Source organism: Taeniopygia guttata, chromosome 7, assembly GCF_048771995.1.
Source record: "Taeniopygia guttata chromosome 7, bTaeGut7.mat, whole genome shotgun sequence".
Taxonomy (NCBI): Eukaryota; Metazoa; Chordata; class Aves; order Passeriformes; family Estrildidae; genus Taeniopygia; species Taeniopygia guttata.
Genome location: NC_133032.1, coordinates 36,478,108 through 36,490,102, shown reverse-complemented (window position 1 = coordinate 36,490,102; position 11,995 = coordinate 36,478,108). Strand labels below are relative to the sequence as shown.

Genomic DNA, 11,995 nt, shown 5'->3' with positions numbered 1-11,995 from the left:
TGCTGTGTTGGAACAATAATGGTTTTTCATTAGATCTTGTGTCATTAGACACTTAAGGATTAGTTCTGTTAACTTAAAAAAATTTAAAAAAACACCACCCTGTTTATAGTTCTGGAAATGAGGTTTTGTGGAATGATGTGAATTATGGTTATGTGCAGACACTTGGAATAAGATTGTTTCTGAGGAGCTGAAGGAAAAGTTGCAATATATGAAGTTTTTAAAAGGCTTCAGTCTGGAATGAAAACAGTCCTCTCCCTGCTCCTGCCATTCCCCTTGGTCTCCTCGTGGCTCTGGGGGAATCCTTGCCCTGATGGGAAGGAGGATGGTGGTGCCAAGGAAGCCAAGCAGATTCAGTGTGAAGAACTTGCTCCTCTTTAATTAAAATAGGGATTAAAATCATCTTCTGGATGCCTCCAAAACCAACTTTTCCCTCTATCATAAAAACATCTCTCCTCTTATTCTCAAACACTCAGGACAGCTGAGATTTCTAGAACTCTTAAATAAGTTTATACTAAATTCTGCTTCTTTCCTGATATTCCTTGTCAAAATGGTCTTGCTCAGTTTTCAAATACCTCTTTGCTCAAATTTCCATTTTTTGAATCGGAGAATTCCTTGGATCACTGCTGAATAGCTGGTTAAATTGCTCATTATGCACCATTTTCTGGTAAACACTTTTTATATTTGGGAAGCATTCTTGATTTCTGTGACTGCTCAGATATTTTTAGATACCTCACAAACAGTAGCTGTAGGTGTTCAATTGTTTTCCATTTTGGCTATTTCCAATTGGTTCACAGTGTACACTATTGCTGTCCTAAGAGATATGATATTTACCCCCCTCTCATCTTGATTAGATCATTGAAGCTTTTTTAAAGAGGGAAATAATTAATAGTTCTTGGTGAATGATCAAATGAAAAGGCAATTAATGAATAATGCACACCCTGCACAAATTTTCAGACATGGATCATCTGTTAATTTTGTGCAATCTTTTGAATTCAGATATTTTTTCATTCACAAAACCCGTGGTCACGTGTATGCAGGGCATGAATGACAGCAAAGAAAAACCAGGTTACTTCTTACAGAGAAAAAGAAAACCAGCCCCAAATCACACAAGCTTTCAGTTGTTCCAGCTCTTCTCTCTAGGCTTTGGTGACTCAGTTCTTCTACTCTCATCATCACCTACAACCAGGGACTAAAACAAGATGTTTTACAGCGTGTTGTGGGTATTTCTGTATGCTCTCCCCAGGCTCCAGGAACTCTGTGGTCACTGGGAAATTTGGGAAACAGCAGTGAGCTGAGAGCTCCCTGGGAGCCTCTGGCTGTGCCTTTGGCTGGCAGTCACCTCCTTTGATGGATCGCTGTTTTTGGTGGACTCTGGGTCTCTGCTTTGGGACACACACAGTTTTGGTGGTTGTTTTTTATTTTCTTTTCATTTCCTCTGATGTGCAGCGAGTTGGAGAACTGGAAAGGCTTAAAAATCTCTCTTTGGCAAGTGATGCCACAGGACATTTTTCATAATTAGCCTTGCAGGAGTAGAAGGGTTTGATTTTGTTTGCTTGGCTCCACCAGGTCTCTCCCAGCTCCTCTCCTCAGGACTCCTTTAACCAGGGTGGGACAACTCTAGCAGGGCTGAAATGTTGAGATTTTCCCTGTCACCTATGGCTGCCTGAAATATCACTAAATTTAGGGATGTGGCCACCAAGGGGCCGCAATCTCTGCCCAGCTCCTGGTGCAGTATGTACACATTAAAAAATCCCAGCCTCCAAGAGGCTGAAATCGTCATTCTGCTGAAAAATGATCTGTCTGCAGGTAGAAAAGAGGAGAAATACTGACTGAAAGAGTCCTACCCCAGTTCTGTACATTCTTTAGGCACAGTCCTGAGCCTAATTTTTCAAATTCTCTGCCTCTGAATTCACGTTGCTAAAGCTCTGTTGAGAAGCCACCTCTGCATCTGAGGACCAAAGTTTAGGCTTCGGCATCTAAATCATCCCAAAACTCAGATTGTTGGGTGCTTTCATGGACCTGACTCCATATGTCTTGTTTGGGATGAAAGATGCAATTTTCAATGATTTTAGGAAAAATACACTGCAAGACTTTAAGCCAAATAAATTATATTTTGGGGCTTTATTAGTTGTGACTACTGCACTGAGCTTTGTACATAGATTATAGTGAATTATGAATGGAAAATTTAGAGGGCCTTATTTATCAAGCTCATCTAAATGAGCAATATTTTATTAATACAACAAAAATATAATGAACAAGTAGGTGAAGTTTATTAAGTTAAAAAATAATCTTAACATTGCCAATGTTCTTCTCTCATTCACTTCTGATGGGATCAAGTTGAGTGTGTATTTATGTAAGTGTGTGTGCATATATGTAAAGCACACACACATGGATGCATATAATATTTTTTTTTTTAGCTATTTTAGTTTTAATTCATAACTACTGAGCTCCAGTTTATTATAAGGTTATTCAAGACAAACTGCTGCATTTCCTCTATTATCCAAACAGAAATGGTTTATGGTCAGCCTGGCCAGGATCAAATTCAAATGGCCTCAGAGTTCAAAGTGATGGTGATGACTCGAGCAAACCGTTTTTGTAATCTGTAAATTCCATTTCTGAAAAAAAAAAAAAAAAAAAAAAGGAAAAATAAAAGAAAAAAAAAGAAAAATTGGCTGGAGCTTGTAATGGTTATGGCAAGATTTTGCAAGGTCAAGAGAAAAGAGAGCGTTGTGTGTTTTGACTCTGTCTCAGGACAGACACGGCATATTTGTGAATGGGTTCATGCTATGCTGTTTAGAATGTTAAAAATTTGGGGATTTTTCCTCCTTGTTATTGTTTAATTTTCCCTTTTTTATTGTTGTTGCATTTTTGTGTATGTGTAGCTGGGACACTGAGGGTGTAAAAGCCCTGATTTAAATCTCAGCATAGTAATTTGGGATTTTTACAAATTATTTCCAACCTGGATGAGGGTAGGGTGTAGAAGGAGCTGTGTCAAGGCTTTTTCTTGTTGGGCTCTTAGGTGAGCATGTCCTTGTTGAGGAGCTGGGCCTGGGTAGGACAGAAGCTCCTCCAGCACCAGGAACCGGGATTGGGATTTCTGGGCATTTTCCTGTAGGAACAAGTTGGTCTGTACTGGTGTGGGCATGCAAATGCATTGGTATAAGTGACTAAAATCTTCTTTTATGTCTTTTTTTTACCAATCCTTATTCACACCCCTACCCCACAGTCTTGCAGATTGTCTGTTCCCTTCTCCAAGTCCCCCCTCCCAGACAATTCCCATTCAATCACACATTTCTTTTCTAGAAAATGTGGGCATGGAATGATAGGGTGGTGTGAAATGGACTTGAGCAGACAGAGAGTGGGTTTGGGTTGGATCTATGGAAGGAATTCTTTCTTGTGAGGGTGGTGAGGTCCTGGCACAGGGTGCCCAGAGAAGCTGGGGCTGCCCCTGGATCCCTGGCAGTGCCCAAGGCCAGGTTGGACGGGGCTTGGAGCAGCCTGGGATGGTGGAAGATATTCCTGCCCATGGCAGGGGTGGGATGGAATGAACTTCAAGGTCCCTTCAACCCAACCCATTCCAGTTTCTATGACAAACAGACTGCCATGGCTCTTACAGCTATCCCCATGGACACGGAGGAGAGTTCTCTCTGCATTGCTTAAGACCACAGGAATTCAAAACACAGATTTTTTAATATATATGTGAATCAACACAGAGGCCAAAAGTTTGAGTCCCACAGCAGGACCTGAGCCTTTGAGGCACTGTGCAAATAAAGAGCTGGAAATGTTCTGTATAGAGCAAGGGACTGAAGTTTGGCAGAGACAGAGAGGTAAAAAGATGGAAAGTGAATATGAGAATCTACTGCTTATTGTGATAAAACAGAACAAAAACAATTTAAGAGTTGCAAATCCTTTTTCTGTCTTTATTTTTTTGGAAAAGAAGCATGGAGGGTGAAAATTTTGAACAGAGCCTCCCAAAACTTGCTGCTGTCTGACTTGAGACACCTCCCTTCCTCTGTGTGTGAAGTTTACAGGAGCATCCTTTTGAACTTGTCATGTTGATGGATGATTCCTGTTGTGTCCTATCAGATTGTACTGGGTATGTTGATATAAAATATTCTTCTGAAAGCAAATTGGATATCTTCTTAAGGTGGTACTCACTCAGAGATTTTCTAAAACTTGAATGATTAAGTCAGCTGTGATATTTAATGATCTTAAATATCTTTAGCAGGACCTGATTAATGAACTTAGCACCATTTATAATAATGGTCTACAAACCTGCAAAATTAGAGAAGCTTTGCACTGCTAATATTGTTAGAAATAATGAAAATGGAATTCTATAAACAGTCTAATTTCAGGTTTGGTTAGAAACTTTATAATTAACTGAAGGGAGAAAAAGACAATAACTTCTTGAAAAACTGCCTTTAACTATGAAACATTAGGCTGCAGTTGAAAGATGTTTCTGATATTTTCAGGACCTAACAAATATGATCTTACCGTAACTAATAATTGTAAGTTTGTTTAGCTAAATACATTCTTTTTTCTTATAAAAAAACCTTATAAATATGCTTTCAGCCCAAGATATTTGGCATTCCACGTGCAGGTTTTTATGCATGGGGTTTGTGAAGCTCAACATTTCTTGAGTTGTTAGACATCACCCAAATTCAGATCATGTGAGAAAGGTGTCACCACGTATGGCCTGAGCTTGTGCCTGCTGAATCTAACATGAGCTGAGCTAATGGAAGTTGCCTTATCTCCATTTTTTCATCCTAACACCAAATGACTGCATTAGGAATCTGCCCAAGATAAAAAAGTGTGAAATATGCTTTCTCATTTATAATGCAGATTTTTGCATAACAGGATCAAAACTGTTATCCTGTTGTGAATGTAACATCAGAGTAAAATAACAAGCATTTTACCAGTTAATATGCAAGATAATCTGACAAAAGCATTTTTACATTCATTTACAGAGTGACTATCACCCTAAAAAACTCCTGGGAGATAAATGAAACAAACCAAAACAAAATAAAACTTTAATCATTTCCATAACAAAAATTAAACAACTGTGGCATACGTAGGGAGGTTTAGAAAGAAGAAGAAAAGGAAAAGGGGATAAAGACAGAAAGATGACAAAAAAAAATACACTAAAATTCAACAAAGATCGTTGTGTCTAGAAAACAATGATGAAAAATTGCTCATTTCTCTGGAGAACAATTGTAATGAGAATGAGAAACTGGTACTGAACCAATTCTCTTCTCAATCTTCAGATCTTAATCATGTGATCCTCTTAGGATGCCAGAATCTAGTTTTCCTAAAGGCCTGTATAAGCATGTTCAGTGGGAAATCTATCTACCAGCAGGTGTCTTTTAACTTTATTTTGTCGTCAACATCAAATAAAGATGAGAAGAATGGCATGAATTAGTTGATGAGTGTTAGGAAAGCAGGTGAAAGGCAGGAGGATTGTGTCACAGTGAGGTTTCCAGCTTATCCACAGGCTGCAGCATTTAATTAGGGAGTTGGCCCAACCCTTGTTGGGGGGAAACTGCTCATTCAAAGCACATCTTAATAAAAAATGACCAAAGATTAAATTGTGTATAGGGAACTTTGAATTTGGGATGCGACATTAAGTCATAATGATCTTAATGAATTAATTGCATGAAGGTCTGAAATGAGCAACTAAAAATATAATTGATGAGTTGCAAAGCAACTAATTTAGCTGGTCGCATCAGGCCATTCTGATTATTTCAGGGGGAGGAGGTTGGATCTGCACAGAAAATTCTGGGGCATTTTTTCCTTGATGAGTAAAGTGGAGGAGAATTTTTTTGTCTATTTTTCCAGCAGAAGGGAAAAGGAAAACCGTGTTATTTTCCCTTTTTTTGCAGAACTTAGGACTGTTTCGCTCTATCTCCCCATTCCAGTGGCAAGCTGGATACATTCACTGAGAACGTGAATCAATGAGGTGGATTTAAACACAATATTTGTTTTGGCTAATAGCACAAAAAGCAACTATATTCCATGTAAAACTTGTAATGATTGTTATAACAGAAAAAAGGCCGGGGAATATAAACAATATATATTAAAAGAAGATGGCAGGACATAAATATATAACTGAAACCATTACTGCCAAGTGTAACAGCAGGATAGAACAGCTTCCTGCACAAATTGTTTCAAACTAGAGAAGTGGTAAGGCTGTTTTATTCTAGAAAGCAGAATATTTTCATTGGATACTGGATAACTTGGATTTGGGAGGACTGAAGGGTTTCAAAATGAGAGTAAAATCCTTATGTTATCATGTCACCATAAAATAAAGGATGGAAATAGCCACGCTTGAATGGCTGTGGTGGTAACCTATGATCAGCATGGTGCAGCTGTAGAAGCAGAAGGTAAAAGTTTTCTCACCCCCATGATTGTCCCTATCCTAGAAAATATTTGTTGGCAAATGCTGTGTGCTGATCAGTTCTGAGGAAAGCTCGATCACAATTAACAAATGGAAAGTAGCTTCAAAGCCAATAACAGCAGAATGAAGGCTTTCCTTAAAAACACATTTAATAAAGATATTTCTGCTCCAACCACCACTTTGCATAAATATCCTTGGTCCTCTGGGGGATTTCTTGTGCTGGAGAGTGGCCAGAGCTTGGTGGGTGGGGGTGGGTCTGCTCCTGAATGTGATCAATGAACTCAATTACGACCCCATTGCAGAGACTTCCAGCCTGAGTTTGCAGTGATGCATAGTGCCCGCCATCCCTGACACTGCTCCCAAAATCTCTTCAATAAATAAGAGGATACCAGAGAGCTCTGACTTGGTTTCTTTTTTTTTTTTTTTTTTTTCTTTTCTTTTTTTCCTTTTTTTTTTTAACAGCTCTTCTGGGTCCCCAGTTGATTTTCTTCGCAAGGTTAGTTGCTAATACATTCCTAGCACCCATGCATTATTAATGCTCACCGCTCTCCAAGGTGGCAGTGACAAATAGGGAGCAAAATTCACTGACTAGTGGGGAATGTACTTTTTAGTCATGCTTGAATTTTTCAATCCATTCTGCTTGTTGAGGATTTTTCAGTGGAGGTACTGTAGCAAAATATGACTTTTTTTTCTTTTTCCCCTTCAAACCTAAGAAGCACTCTAGTAACCAGTGGAAAGCTTATGAGTCAGGGCTTTTCCCAGGAGGTTTTGAGGGGGAGTTGTGCAAAAACTACCTTTGATGTTTGCAGTAGCATGGAAGTCATTGTTTTTCCTCCCATGTAGTAAGTGGCAGTTTTGACTGCAAATCGACTATGCATGCAGTCAAGTAAATTATAATATTTTAACTAGGCTGTGCATGCCAGCTGTAGCATTCCCAGAAATAATACCAAGTGTGTATCATGAGCAACATTGATTTTTAATGCGCAGATTTGTTTCTTCAGATATAAAACTCTATTAATTTTGCAATATAAAGAAGCAATCTGTGAAATACATTCTTAGACTGTTATTGGTTACTATAAATCCCACTAGTAGTACTAGCACACTTGTTTAATTCAGAATTACTTCATTTAAAGTATGATTTTGTGCATGTGGTGGAGGTGCTGGAGATTTGGTAAAGACCTCTTTAACATAACAAATAGCTGACAGTAAATATTAGGCTAATTCTTCCCAACGTTTAATAGAGGGATAACTCACTGGGCAGAATAATGAATTCCTTGCTAATGGCTCTATGTAGGGGATTAACACCTTCACACAACCATCCACAAATGCACTGAAAGTATGAATATTATCTGTTTTGGAAGGCTTTGATATGGGTCTAGCTCTTAACCATAGGCAGCTTTGGAGCAAGATTTGCTTTAAAAATCAAGATTTAGGAGCAAGATTTGCTAAGGGACCTTAAATCAACAAGATAATTTCCATTGTGTCTTGTTCAAATGGTTTAGCTCTCCAGTCTAGAGCCAAGGAAGGCACAATGTAATGCAGAGTCCACAGGTCAAGTTTTCATACAGTCACAGAATGGCTTGGATTGAAAGTTCATCTTGTCCCAATCTCTGGCTGTGGGCAGGGACACCTTCCACTGACCCAGGGTGCTCCAGCCTGGCCTTGGACACTTCCAGGGATCCAGGGGCAGCCACAATTTCTCTTGACAACCTGGGCCTCTCCACCCTCACAGCCAAGAAATTCTTCTGAATATCCAATCCAGACCTGTCTTGTCTCACTGTGAAGCCATTTTCCTTGTCCTGCCACTCCAGCTCCTTGTAAATTGTCTCTCCCCACCTTTCCTGCTGGCTCCCTTCAGGTACTGGAAGGCTGCAGTTCACAGCCTTCTTTTCTCCAGGCTGAACAATCCCAATTTTCCCAGCAGAGCTGCTCCACCCCTCTGATCATCCTGGTGCCTCTGGACTCTTCCCAGCAGGTTGTTTTCCTTCGAGAAGAGAAGAGAAGAGAAGAGAAGAGGAGAGGAGAGGAGAGGAGAGGAGAGGAGAGGAGAGGAGAGGAGAGGAGAGGAGAGGAGAGGAGAGGAGAGGAGAGGAGAGGAGAGGAGAGGAGAGGAGAGGAGAGGAGAGGAGAGGAGAGGAGAGGAGAGGAGAGGAGAGGAGAGGAGAGGAGAGGAGAGGAGAGGAGAGGAGAGGAGAGGAGAGGAGAGGAGAGGAGAGGAGAGGAGAGGAGAGGAGAGGAGAGGAGAGGAGAGGAGAGGAGAGGAGAGGAGAGGAGAGGAGAGGAGAGGAGAGGAGAGGAGAGGAGAGGAGAGGAGAGGAGAGGAGAGGAGAGGAGAGGAGAGGAGAGGAGAGGAGAGGAGAGGAGAGGAGAGGAGAGGAGAGGAGAGGAGAGGAGAGGAGAGGAGAGGAGAGGAGAGGAGAGGAGAGGAGAGGAGAGAGGAGAGGAGAGGAGAGGAGAGGAGAGGAGAGGAGAGGAGAGGAGAGGAGAGGAGAGGAGAGGAGAGGAGAGGAGAGGAGAGGAGAGGAGAGGAGAGGAGAGGAGAGGAGAGGAGAGGAGAGGAGAGGAGAGGAGAGGAGAGGAGAGGAGAGGAGAGGAGAGGAGAGGAGAGGAGAGGAGAGGAGAGGAGAGGAGAGGAGAGGAGAGGAGAGGAGAGGAGAGGAGAGGAGAGGAGAGGAGAGGAGAGGAGAGGAGAGGAGAGGAGAAGAGAAGAGAAGAGAAGAGAAGAGAAGAGAAGAGAAGAGAAGAGAAGAGAAGAGAAGAGAAGAGAAGAGAAGAGAAGAGAAGAGAAGAGAAGAGAAGAGAAGAGAAGAGAAGAGAAGAGAAGAGAAGAGAAGAGAAGAGAAGAGAAGAGAAGAGAAGAGAAGAGAAGAGAAGAGAAGAGAAGAGAAGAGAAGAGAGAGAGAAGAGAAGAGAAGAGAAGAGAAGAGAAGAGAAGAGAAGAGAAGAGAAGAGAAGAGAAGAGAAGAGAAGAGAAGAGAAGAGAAGAGAAGAGAAGAGGCAGAATCACCTCCTTTTCAGACCCTCACCAGCCAACTGTGTGTTTTTACATCAGAGAAACTAAAAATTGGACAGGATTGGGATAGAAGAGCAACTCAATAAAACCTGACATTCTGTAATATCTGGCCAGATACACCACGTGAAGATCAGAATTCTTTTTTTTCCCCTTTTTGATAAATGGAATATGAGAATTTACCAATCTTAGTGGTTCCTTCTCTTCCTTCCTCATCTGCAGTCTGGTTTGCAGACTGACCTTCCCAGCTCTTGTGCTAGCCCAAATCCAGCACTTGATTTATAGGTGCAATCAGAATAAAGAGTAGTGATTTGGGAATGAAAAGCAGATCCAGGGCCCTCAGTGATGCACTTGAGGCTGCCATGGCTTGGAGTTTGTTACCTGAGCCTCTACACCTGCACTGAGGGCAGCAGCTGGGGCTGCATGCATGTTCTGGTGCAAGTGGGAGCTGCAATAATGTCACTTAGCAGGATGCACGGGGAGCTGGAGTCCAGTAATTCCGAAAAAAGAGCAGGAGAGAGTTATAATTTTTAACACTGATTCACAAATAAAAAAATGTGAAAAACATGATGTTCTGCTATCCTTGCACATCAACCCAAACATAAACACATCCTTTTGGAAAGGTTTTTTTCCTAAGGGGGAGGTCGTTCCTTGTGCTCAGAAGGTTTCCCACATTCCTCAATATTCAGAGTTGTGTTCCTCTTGTGTTTCCCACTCTTCCAGCTTCCACATTTCCTGTCATCCCCACTCAGCCACTCTTTCCCCCCTTTGACATCCTGGCAGTGCAGCAGTGACCTGGTGGGGAGCCCCAGCACGTGGGTGAGGCTCTGAGGGTGGATCAGGAGACACCAAACACAGGAAGGACTGCAGTAACCATGGAGGATGTTCCTGATTTCTGTCTGGAATGAGGGCAAATTCCTCTACTTACCTGAAAAGCAGCGTGGCTTTAAGATTTTCACTACGTCTGGTGCCTTTTTATTCTTTTCCTTCTCATATATTCAGTGTAGAGCCACTGCCAGGTTGAAACACAACTCTGGGGACAGTGACAGTGCATCCTTTCCATTCGTGATCCCAAAGGAACAATTAAAAACTGCCAAAGCAAAAGAAGGATTTTGGTGAGCTGGGTGGCACAGGGGCTGATTAAAAACACAAATAAATAATATTTGAGAGGAGAGGAAAAGGCAAAGTTGGAGCAGGAAGTGGAGATGATGGAGAACTGTGGAAATGAGGGTTGGTAGCTCAGGGAACATCATAGCAGAAAGGGATGGAAGTGGCAGAAAGGAACCAGAGAGCAGCAGATTGCCTCAAAAAAACCCAAAAAAACAACAAAAAAAGTGTGTTCAGAGGATGTTGATGGAACCCATCCAACATCTGAACGACTCAATGAATAGCAGACTGTTGAAACTGGATGAGACACTAACTAATTTAGTTCAGGCTGTCAATAATTGAAATCAGAACGTTGCTGTATTTAATGCTAATGTGGAGACTCTGATTTCAGAAGCTTCAGATGAATCTGGGATGAATCTGTGTCATCGTTTTCCAGTTGTTATTGCTGGGGAATTGTTGAAAGAAAGATTATCAATTCAATGCTAGTGCTGTGTATGATTTTTAATATTTAAAGATGCTACTTGGATTTTTAAGCAGGACCTGTATTATCTACCTCAGAGGGTGCTGTGTGTGGTGGGAAAGGGCACAGTTTAATCCTCTGATAGCCTGGTATGAGATGTAAAGTTGCTCCAACTCCTCAATTCCATCACTTGCTGGTATGAGGAGAAATAAAATTCAAAGTCCTGTCTTTGGCAAAGTCCCTTGCTGCTCCCTTCCAATCTGCAGTGTCAGAAAATTCAGATACTTAACGAATCTTCTCATGTCTGTTGGCTTCATTTAGCAAACGTCTGTTCAGTTATCATGGATTAAAGGAAAATATTTATTTAAAAAAATTACTCATTTTGGAGATATAGCAAATATGAGTTAAAGAGAATTTCAAAGAGGGATTTTTTTTTTTTAAGTTGTAATTTATGTTACAGGGACATGAAGTAATGGAACAGAAAGAGAAAACAGTTTGTGGATGAGAGGTTTTAAAAGGGGAGGGGGGGTGAATTTCCCCTAGGATAAATGGCTACCAATAAAGAATAAAATGTAGACAGGAAACTTATTTAAGCCTCTGAGATATATGAATAGTAAGCATAGAAAAATTAGTGTCCAGCAGTGAGCATTGCCCTGCTAGTTCAGCACAAATCTGTGATTACAATTATTCTGTGAATCCAAGGATCCTATGATTCTGTGAATCACAATGTAATTTTAAGGTATTGCTGTCAGTACCTTCACCAAATGTAAATTCTCCCAATAATTCTCCCAAGGTACGAATCTAATTCCCTTTCCATGCCCATTAAAACTGAATTAAGAAAATGCCATAAGATATCACAGGTGTTTAAAAAAAAAACACAAAAAGAAAGCACTGAGGGAAGGAACAAACAAGGTGCCAAGGCCTTGATGCATTGGAAAACTTTATTTTGTGTTTTTTGGGCCATCTCACATAGCTCAAATCCGTTCTGCAAACCCACTGGGCTATGACAGATCCCTGAGCAGCT

The 11,995-nt window shown here is 41.0% G+C and overlaps 1 long non-coding RNA gene across 2 annotated transcripts in view; it reads left to right on the top strand.

Annotated features, from left to right (window-relative positions):
- LOC121470278 (uncharacterized) overlaps window positions 1-11,995 on the top strand; it is a 96,849-nt gene that overhangs the window by 10,872 nt on the left and 73,982 nt on the right. The gene's annotated exons all lie outside the window — the stretch shown is intronic.